Raw genomic sequence first — 11646 nt, forward strand, 5'->3', positions numbered from 1 at the left:
TATTTTTTTACGAGACATTGGAATGATTACGTCATCCGTTGAACTCATAACAGCCGGCTCACTGAACATTTGTTTGTCTGTCCGAGGATTCTGAATGGTTTTATATCAGCTGAAATTTGTTTTGTGGAAGATCACACCTTTGAGACAGTTCTGTGAATGAATCGACACATTCTTTGTGTTCATTCTTTCTATTGACTGGGTTTATTTCACAAAGTATTTTCTGTTATGTAATTAAATTGAGCAATCTGATGGCAATGTTGTCATGTGGACTCGAGGGCGTTCATGGACCTTTTGAGTTTAGAGGGATTGTCGCCAGTTGGTGCTGTCGTGCGCGGGGTTAGTGCGCACATTTTTCTTTTTTCTGTTAGTTTTGTTCGGGGGGATGTTCGGGGGTTGATTGTTTCACTAATGGGGAATGTGGTCTTCATAATTTTGTTTTTGGCACACAATTTATTTTTTCTATTATATCAATATGTCAGTTGTTAATATAAGTGTACTATCTTTCTCCACATGGAATGTGAATGGGTTGGGGCACCCCATAAAAAGAAGGAAGGTTATTTCTTTTCTTAAACGTAAGAAATATGATATAGTGTTTCTTCAAGAAACACATCTCTCCCCGCAGGAAGCTGAAAAATTTGGGAAGATATGGGGTGGACATGCTTTCTTTAGTGCTGGCACGAGAGCAAGGGAGTCATTATATTGATTAATAAACATTTACAATTCAAATGTCTCAAACAGATTAAAGATAAATTAGGAAGAGTAATTATTGTTTTAGCTGAAATTCAAGGGCAAAGGTTGATTTTGGCTAATATTTATGCACCTAACGCTGATGATCAGGGCTTTTTTATAGATCTTGAAGGGATGTTGCAAACCGCTGGCACCCCTCATGATATAATATTTGGAGGAGACTTCAATCTTTTGATGGACTCAGTCCTTGATCATAGTGAAGCAAAAGTGTGTAAGCCCCCTAGAGCAACACTGACACTTCACAGGATGTGTAAAAATCTTGGTCTTTTGGATATTTGGAGACTTTTGAACCCTTCCGGTAGGTACTATACGTTTTTTTCATCAGTCCATAAGATTTATTCTAGAATTGATTTTTTTTTTTTTTTTTTTTTTATATCCAAATCCCTAATTTCATTTGTTGTTGATTGCTCAATTGGAAACATTTTAGTCTCAGATCACGCCCTGGTGAGTTTAGAGGTGATGCCACATATAGAGAGAAAGAAATCATATAGTTGGTGCCTTAATGTGTCCCTTTTGCAAAATCCTGATTTCCAACAAATGTTAAAGACTGAAATCAATGTTTATATGGAGACCAACTGGTCCTCAGTATCCTCTGTGGGCGTGGCTTGGGAGGCACTTAAAGCAGTTCTTAGGGGCCGGATCATACAGTACGCCTCATTCATCAAAAAATCCAAAGCACGAGAACTCGTGGAGTTGGAAGGGAATATTAAAAGTGCAGAGGCAGAGCTGAAGCGCCGTATGTCAGCTGATGGCCTCAGAGAATTGACCCGATTGAAATATAGATATAATACTATTTTGTTGCGGAAAGTGGTGTTTTGGTTATTCAGGGCAAGACAGTCATACTTTGAGTCGGGTGACAAAGTAGGGAAGCTTTTGGCTAGATATATAAAGCAGAGAGAGTCTTTTTTTTACCATTCCCTCAGTGTAATCTGCTGGTGGTGAAATATTTACCTCAGCCATTGATATTAATAATGCCTTTAAAGAATTCTATATTGATCTTTATAGTTCCACATCTTCGTCTACTGATGAAGATATTAGAAACTTTGTGGAACCATTAGATCTTCCTAAACTGACGATTGAGCAAAAAAATTATCTTGATTCTGAGATAATCTTGGAGGAGCTTGATGAAGTAATTAAGTCCCTACATACTGGCAAGGCTCTGGGGACAGTTGGTTTTGCTGCAGAATTGTTTTAGATCTTATGCTACAGAACTGGCTCCACTTTTGTTAGAAGTTTATACTGAATCATTAAAGAATGGAAAGCTTCCTCCAACCATGACACAAGCCCGGATCAGTCTGATTCTTAAAAAGGACAAAGATCCAAGCGAGTGTAAAAGTTACCGTCCAATTTCCCTGATCCAACTAGATAAAAATTCTGGCTAACCGATTAAGTAAAGTTATGACATCTCTTATACATATAGATCAGGTGGGGTTTATTCGGGGCTGCAGCTCTTCTGATAACATCAGGCGTCTCATCAATATCATGTGGTCAGTAGCGAATGATCAATCTCCAATCGCTGCCATCTCACTTGATGCCGAAAAGGCTTTTGATATGGTAGAATGGGATTATCTTTTTAGATTTTGGAAATGTACGGGTTCGGGAGTACATTTATTGGTTGGATTAAGTTACTTTATAGACACCCTATAGCAGCGGTACAAACAAATGGATTAATCTCAGATTATTTTACTCTTAATAGGGGCACTCGGCAGGGTTGCCCTCTTTCCCCATTATTGTTCTGTCTTGCCCTGGAACCATTAGCAACTACAATAAGAAAGGAGGATGATTTTCCATGGGTGGTGGCGTGCCGCATAAGCTTCTGCTTTATGCAGATGATATTTTATTATTTGTCTCTGAACCTACTAGATCTTTGCCTTGCCTCCAAAGAATTATTAATTCCTTTTCCAAGTTCTCAGGATACAAAGTCAATTGGGCTAAATCCGAAGCTTTGGCTTTGACAGCGTACTGCCCAGTAACGGCTTTTTAGCCGGGCGCCTTCCAGTGGCCCAAACAGGGCATTAAGTATTTGGGGATTTTATTGCCAGCAAATTTGTCTGATTTACTTAGTGTTAATTTTGACCCTTTAATAAAAAGGTTTTCGAGCGATGTCAGCAGGTGGGCTTCATTACTTTTATCGATGATTGGGAATGGAAATTTAACTACCTGCTACAATCTCTCCCTGTAGATGTCCCCCTCTCTTATTTCAAGCAATTTGATAGCATAGCAAAGTCCTTCATTTGGAATGGTAAACATCCCAGATTGCATTTTAATAAATTACATAGGCTAATAGACAAAGGAGGGCTAGGCCTACCCAAGATTTTGTTTTATTACTATGCGTTCAGTCTCAGACATTTGGCTCATTGGTCAATTCCACCTGAGAGAGCCCCTCCCTGGTTTGTTATTGAACAGGCAGTTCTTGCCCCTATTTCGCCTTTACAAAGCATCTCTATCAAACTAATCGGAAAAGTTAAGTTACACCCCGTTATTTTGCATTTACACTCGGTATGGACTAAAGTGTCCAGATTGTTTAAATTGGACACTTATTTAAATGCTGCCTCGAGCATATGGCAGAACCCAAGACTATGTATTGGCAAGTCTCCTTTCTGCTGGCCTGAGTGGACTGTGAGGGGGGTTGCTACACTCGGTGACCTATATGAAGGTCATTTGAAAACTTGGTCCAACATTTTGGGATCCCCAGACCTCCCCAGACCTCAGTTTTATAGGTATTTACATCTGCGCCACCTGCTTTGCACTATTTTTGGGAGTAGCACACATCCCCCTAAAGGAGGCAGATGCTTTGGGAGAGGTGATTGCGGCTTTTGGAAAAGGTCATGAGGCATCAGTGTATGTGGGGTTTAAATGTTGATTTTATATATATATATATATATATATATATATATATATATTCAATTCATTGTAAAAAAAAAAAATTAAATAATAATAAAAAAAACTTGTAATTGATGTCGATGCATGACACACTATAGTCTCTTTACCTCGTCAGTGCTTTTTTTTTTTCAATTAACATTTTTTATTGATTCAAAAATACACAACAGAGAAAAACACAACACATACACATCGAATCAACATTTAATATTTAACACCCACTAACATCTCTCCCCAATCACCAACCCTACCCTGACCCCCAACAAACACCCCTGTGGTCACATGTAATATTACACACAAAAATAAATAAATAAATTATATATATATATATATATATATATATATATATATATATATATATATATATATATATATATACTGTATATAAACATCCATAATTAAATTAGACTTCTCTCTACCCATTCCCTCCTCGAGAGTCCCCTAAAAACACTAAATAATTACCCCATTTCCTAACAAACAAGTCTCCAAACCCCAGCCTTCTACTTGCCACCTCCTCGAAAGCTGCCACCCTCCCCATCTCCGCACACCACTCTGGAAATGATGGTGCTCCGTCTGACTTCCAACCCCTTAAAATAATTTGTCTGCCAATCATGGTACTGGTCAGAACCCAGTTTTTTTATATGTTTATCCCTCACATTTATGACCGCCCCATCACCCAAAATACAGAGTCTGGGCCAAAGTAAAATTTGAGTGCCCAAGACATCATACAAACAACTCTGAACCTTCAACCAAAATTCTTGGATCTTAACACACCACCAAAAAACATGGGCTGTGTCTCCATCTTCTGATTGGCATCGCCAGCAGGTGGGTGTGTCCAAGACCAAGCTTATACAATTTAGAGGGGGACTAATAGAATCTATGTAAAGTCTTGAATTGCATAAGGTGAACCCTTGCATCTCTAGATATAGACTTGACATTTTTTAGAATCCTAGCCCACACTCCAACCTCCAGTACCAAATTTAAATCTTTCTCACATAATCTCTTGAGAGAAGTTGAAGTTCCATCCCCCAGACACTGAATTAGAAGGTAGTAATACACTGATGCCTCATGACCTTTTCCAAAAGTCTACTGAAACCTGAAATGTAAATTATATTATTATTATATTATATTCTCTCTTAACAACTGACTATCAACCGACAGCCTGAATGACAATACAGTACAATACTGTACATTCTATATTTAATACTATATATACTTTTTTATATATGTATATATATATATATTTTTTTTTTTTTATTGAATAATGTGTATCTATATAGTGCGCATTGTATACTGTACAGTGTATGTTATTATTTGTATATTGTGTTATGTGTAATTATGTGTATATCAGATGTTTAAATTGTGCTGTGTTAATTTGATGTTATTGTAAATTGGTATATGTCTCATCACTGTCACGACTGCTATGTTGATCGGAACTGCACCCAAGAATTTCACACACCATTGCACTTGTGTATATGGCTGTGTGACAATAAAGTGATTTGATTTGATTTGATAAAAAAAAATATACATCCAAATATTTGCATGTCGCAATCGGTCACAAGACACGTGAGAGCCAAAATCATTTGACATCACTGACATCAAAGCTGTCGTAAAGCTTCTTGAGGCATCAAGTTTTACATGTTTAATTGAGGGTGGGTCAAGATCTGACTGTTACAGCACTGATCATTGAATAAAGACTTAAATTTGGGTCTGTTCCTCACACAAAACCATCACATGACCTCAGAAGACACGGAACATAGTGCAAAAATAGAGGATTTAATTTTATGATCATTTTATGAACATGTTTTTCTAATTTTTTGAGCTGCAGCGCAGACATTTTGAAAACTCCTTTTGTGTCCCACAGCAAACAAAATAAAAATTAAATGATAAAGCAGTGGGTAAATGTCCAAAGAATTTTAAAATGTAGCCAGGCAATATACGTATATACGTACACAGGGTTGGGGAGTAACAGAATACATGTAACGGGATTACGTGTTTAAAAAAAAATCATTTCCAAATAATAATTAAAAAAAACATTACTGCAGAAAATAACCATCCTTTATTTCGAGCAATGCCGTTGCATTTTCTACTTGTGCTTTTTCTTTAGCAGAAGTATACAGGCTATATGACTGTCAGGAATTCAAGCCACACAAGTTGTAGTTAGTGAAACCAAGTGCGAGAGCGTTTACTGAGATTCACAGGATAACAGTGAGATCAATGGTACAGGCAGGGGAGTAACGGAATACATGTAATGGATTATGTATTTAAAATACAAAATATAAGTAACTGTATTCCACTACAGTTACGATTTAAATCATTGGTAATTAGAATACAGTTACAATCAAAAAGTATTTTGATTACTGAAGAGCTTACTTTGCATTTTATTGTCATTTCTTTCAAATCTTTAAAAAATCATATTCTTGATGATAATTTTGTATTGTTTTCCTGTAAAAATATCTACAAATCCTTAAAATAAGATCAGTTAGATTTATCTTGTTTTAGAAACAACACTGCATAAGATATTTAGTTTTTTTAGGTAATGTATTTTTAACATGTGTATTTTGTCTTACTGTACTGGCAGAGTTTTTATAGTCAAAACAAGTGAAAAAATCTACCAGTGCTGAGGAAGTAATCCAAAGTGTTTAGCATACTGACCTTGAGTAATCTAATGGAATACATTACAAATTACATTTTACAGCATGTATTCTGTAATCTGTAGTGAAATACATTTCAAAAGTAACCCTCTCAATCCTGGACATACATGTAGTCTCTCTCTTTCTCTCTCTCTCTCTCTCTCTCTATATAGACAGTAATAGTTAAAACTTCATATTCATTAAATTAACATTCTTTTGCTAACATTCAGTTGTGTTGGTCTACTCTAGATATTTGTTAAAAAAAAAAAGTGCTGCTCAATTTTTTGCATTCTGTAATAGGTTCAGCTTTCACTTTTCATTTAATAATGTTCATCATCACCAATGTATCAACTTGCTGTTTGTTTATATACTACAATGTGCCAAAGTGATGTAAAGTCCTGAAAAGTGTCTGCTAAATGACTAAGGGCGCTATTTTATGCGCGCAAGCTTTAAGCACAGTGCAATGCCATAACTCATAAGCGCAAAGTCAATGGGTATGGCCATGAAGTTTTGGTATTTTCGTGCAAGCGTCCGCTAAGTATAGGCGCAAATGTATTGCGTCATTTTTATATCACCAGAACTTGAATTTGAAAAAGCCTCCGAATTCATGATCTTGAAAAACGACTGGGTGTAATTTGATGTCATCAGAAATATTTGCTGTTAATTTTAAATATTTGAAAATATTTTGTGTGAATTCACCTAAAAAAAAAAAGTTGTGAAATTCAAGTTTTTATTATTCAAGTGGTGGATTTCAGGTCGTGAAATTCAGGTCTCAATATTCAGGTTGTTGATTACGGGCTGAAAAATTCAGGTGGCAAAATTCGAGGATAACATCAGGGAATGTAAGGAAGAGCGAACAAGCCTCGACGTAATCCATCTCTCTCTTGGACAATCACAAAGAGATGGAAACAGCTCTAATGAATATAAGTGAATTAATGAATATATACAGTACATTATACATATATAGCAGTAAATATATATATATATAGCCTAAATTTTTTATAATGTGCAAAACGTCTTTCTTTGCTCCTTGGCAATTCACATTGAACGAATCTGCTGAAAAGGCCATTCAAATTATTCACGTGCACGCATACATGCCCAGATTACACGATCCCCAGTTGATCCATAACAGTGACCAATCTCAGTGGTACATCACCGTAAACATCTCTCATTCAGAATTTTCACATGTTTTTGTGTTGTTTTGTGGTCTGATTCAGGGCCGTTTCTAGGCATAGGCGAACTACGCGGTCGACTGGGGTGTCACCTGCTGGGAGGGCGCCAAAGAGGAGGCCTCTGCCATGGTGTTATGAACTTATTTATATACATGAATGAACATATGAACACACATACTGTATTTGATACACAGATAACTGAAATGTCTAAATAAAGCAGAAACATATAAGTGTCATGCCTCTGTTCTCCCCCTTTATCGCTGCTTGACTTGGGTGAAATGAAGCCGTGTCACCTAAAAGATAAAACTTTAATGAAAAAAAAAATGTAATGTTGGCTCTGGTAAGTAAACAGCAGTATTACTTTTTCAAGATTTATAAATAGAAACAAAACTTTTGCTGGCTTTTGTCGCATCCCGCGCAGCACACTGTCTGAAAGTAAATGGAATTTTGTTCACAAAGGCAGTGTGATCATACAGTGATGTCACATGTAACAGGTCAATATGCTCATGCATTGCAGTGAATTATTTTATTTTTATTATTATTGTTTTTTGGTATATGCACAAATTGAGTGTATAGGAATTTAATAATAATAATAGGCCTACCTAATTAATAATAGCTACAGGAAATGACAAAGAATACTTTATAGGCCTCTGTATTATTATTAATATGTTGTTTGTGTATGTGTGTGTGTATGTGTTAATATTTAAATGAAAATGTGAGGAAGAAAAAGACTGACATTTAAGGTTAAATGACTCGTGTAATGATCACTTTTGATCTTTCACGCATGCATTACATGCAAAACAAAAGAAACTATAATGGAATACTGCTGTCTAATTTTACAGGCACATGCACATATTACAGAACACTTCTCTAAAGTATATAGATGGAGCCCAGATTGTCTTATCATGAAGGAAACATGGTCTGCTTGAAAATAAACATATTAAATAAGACACTGACAAATCATCAGTAATCTACAAATCTACATGAGGTTAGACTGTCCAGAATTTTGATAAAAATATTAAAAAGCGAGATGGCATGCTAACTCAAGCAATCCAGACTAATGTAAACAATTAGAAACAGAATGTGTTGTACATTCAAAGTTCACTATATTTTCATTCAACACTAGTACAAATGTGCAAGAGAAAGTGAAATATAAATATAATTGTAAGGGGGTTCGAGGGAAAGGAGGAGGCGAGAACTGGCTTGACAACTTAACCAAAAACACACAAACATAAACACATGCAGGGCAGCTGCCTGTAATTCTCTCTCTCTCTCTGCATCACCGTAAACATCTCTCATTCAAAAGTTTCACATGTTTTTGTGTTGTTTTGTGGTCTGAGTCAGGGCCGTTTCTAGGCATAGTCGAACTACGCGGTCGACTGGGGCGTCACCTGCTGGGAGGGGGCCCTCCCTCCCTCTCGATTGAGAACTGTCGTCCCAGGCTGCCTTTATCCCTCGCGCGCCCCATCAGGCTGATTGGGGACCGCGGGTGCATCATTCCAGCCCGGCCCTGCCCTCCTCGGCTCTACAATAATAAATATAATTATTGTTATCAAACAGCCAACACATGCAACACACTTACAAAATGGGTAAAGGTGGCTGTTGTTTCAGTCATCATTTTCTTTTTAGATTTATTATTAAATACTTCCCGACTACAATTTGTATTTTTATTTTTCAGACTTGCAGTTAAAATGTAGTTTGATTATTCGTTTCCACTGGTAAATCTCATTTGCCCATCACACAAAATATTTTCAAATATTTAGAATTAACATCAAATTACACCCAGCCTTTTTTTCAAGATCATGAACTCGGAGGATTTTTCAAATTCAAGTTCTGGTGATATTAAAATGACGCCATACAAGTGGATTTGGCGAAATCACGTGCGCAAGGCACTAATCGGGTCAATGGAGGTTCTCCATCCTATTAGATAGTCCATTCCCTGTCAAGCACCATTGATATAAACAAATAAGCACATTCATAAGAAGTTGGTAGTGTAAATTGACTGTATGCAATGAATTGGAAGAATATAAATATGGATTCACATTATTTTTGTGTCTCCTTGTTAAGTGGGACACGTTCCTTTTATACGCATGGAAAATGTGGTTCAGGATATGATGTACGCTCCGTAAAATTATAGAGAATGTAAGTATTATAAATAATTTTCATCTACTGACACACAAATCATGGCTAGTACTAACAGTGATTGTATCGGCACGCACTTCACTTCTACCGGTCGACATTACCGACATTTTTTCGACATTGAAACACGAACAAATTTAAACCAAAAATATTTCTAAATTCAAATGACATTTCAAATGAAACGAAAATATAATCAATATAACAAAGTGGTCAAAACAATCATACCAAATCCAAACATTTTACTCTGTCCAACTTCTTCCACCAGCCCTTTTTCAGTGACTAAAACATAACAATACAAATAATAATAATAATTGACAAAATAAAACATGACCTCTAGAAAATGTAACACAAATCTCATTATTTTGTGGTTCAACAAACGGCTTCAACAGCGACTGAAGGACATAATTTGATGTTCTTAACTTTCAGAATTTGAACATGAACTTATTACCACCTGCTGGTGAAATCTCCAAACTGCAAATGCAGGAACTGAATTTGGAATCTGGAATCTGTGCTTAGTTAAGAGTTGGTATTGGCTGCGTCCTCCGGAGGTCAGGACACTTCGAATGCAGCCTTCGAATGCGACCTTCTTTCACGGGAATTCGGAGGATGCATGAGGTGTATCCTTCGTGGGCACTCACAACCCACAATTCTTTGCTTCAACGGAAATGTTTTAAAAAAAGAATGCCAATTTGCCCGTAAATATGATGTTCAAACGCAAGTAATGTTAATTCCCAAGTTGAAGTACCTCAGTAGATGGGTGCAGAGTATATAATATGTATAATTATATTAATATATAATTAAAATAAAGTATTAGACTAAAAGTACACCGTAAAATCTATTTTCTTTTCTCTTTATATTATTATAACTCTCCTAAAATTTACCTCATGCATTCCCTTCCAGAGGGACTTTGTTCCCTTCTCACTCAAAGCGCTCGCGCTTGTTAAAGAGTGACGTGCTGTCATAGCAACCATGTTACGTTTCGTTTCCGTTTGTCCTACAAAGGCCATCTCGTTTAAACGAGGCTTGTTTAAAGGAGGACGCTCGGTATACTGCAGCCTTCAAAAGACGCATCCTACCTAGCATGCAGTCTTCCAAACGAGACACAGAAACGTTAAATTCTCTTGCGCCACTTCATTTACATACAATACACCCCCAGTTAGTGCGCCTTCACCCACAGTAGTGCAAACACACCCGCCCACGCCCATTTGCGCTTTGCACTGGCATGGAAATTACACTTAGAATTAGTGCTTTTAAGAAAATTGGATAAGACGTTGCACACTCACGAAAATAGAGCCCTTAAAGAAATAGTTCACCCAAAAATGAAAATTTGCTGATAATTTACTCACCCTCAGGCCATCCAAGATGTATCTGAGTTTCTTTCTTCATCAAAACAGAAATTAAGATCTTTAGGATTTCATTTCAGGCCTCCTTCAAACAATGCAAATGAATGTACTCCATTTTTTTGATGGTCCAAAATGCATATTTAGGGTGCATCAACATAATCCACACTACTCCAGTTGACAAATAAAGTTCTTCTGAACCCAAACTATTGATTATTTTTAGAAACAAAACAATACTTATATACTTTTTAACTACAAATGTTCGCTTCCGTACATCTCTGTTATAGGGCTCATGATAGGGATGACGTAAGCTCGTTGGTAAGGTCACGTGGAGGAGGCAGGAATGTTTAATGTAAATGGTTCATCATGGGCATGATTAATTGCATTCATGTTTTAACCTTCTGAGACCCGAGTGTGACTGCTGTGTGCATTTTTCATATGCCTTTTTGATTTGTAACTAGTTGCTAGTTCTAATAAACTGGCAAAAAAAAAAAAAATAATAATAATAATAATTCTAGAGCATGTCCTCATATGTGGACAGCGGGATTAAGTTGTGAAATTTTAAATAATACCAAGCTATAGAATGTCTGATGTTTTTTCATAAAATTGTTTATTATGTTTCCAGGATGTTGTTGGTTATTCATGTTTTTGAGACATTATAGACATCAGAAATAGGCATAATTAATTCTGATGCAAAGTAATGTCCAGCATCATCCAACCACTGCCAACAATTTT

Source organism: Myxocyprinus asiaticus, chromosome 18 (assembly GCF_019703515.2).
Source record: "Myxocyprinus asiaticus isolate MX2 ecotype Aquarium Trade chromosome 18, UBuf_Myxa_2, whole genome shotgun sequence".
Taxonomy (NCBI): Eukaryota; Metazoa; Chordata; class Actinopteri; order Cypriniformes; family Catostomidae; genus Myxocyprinus; species Myxocyprinus asiaticus.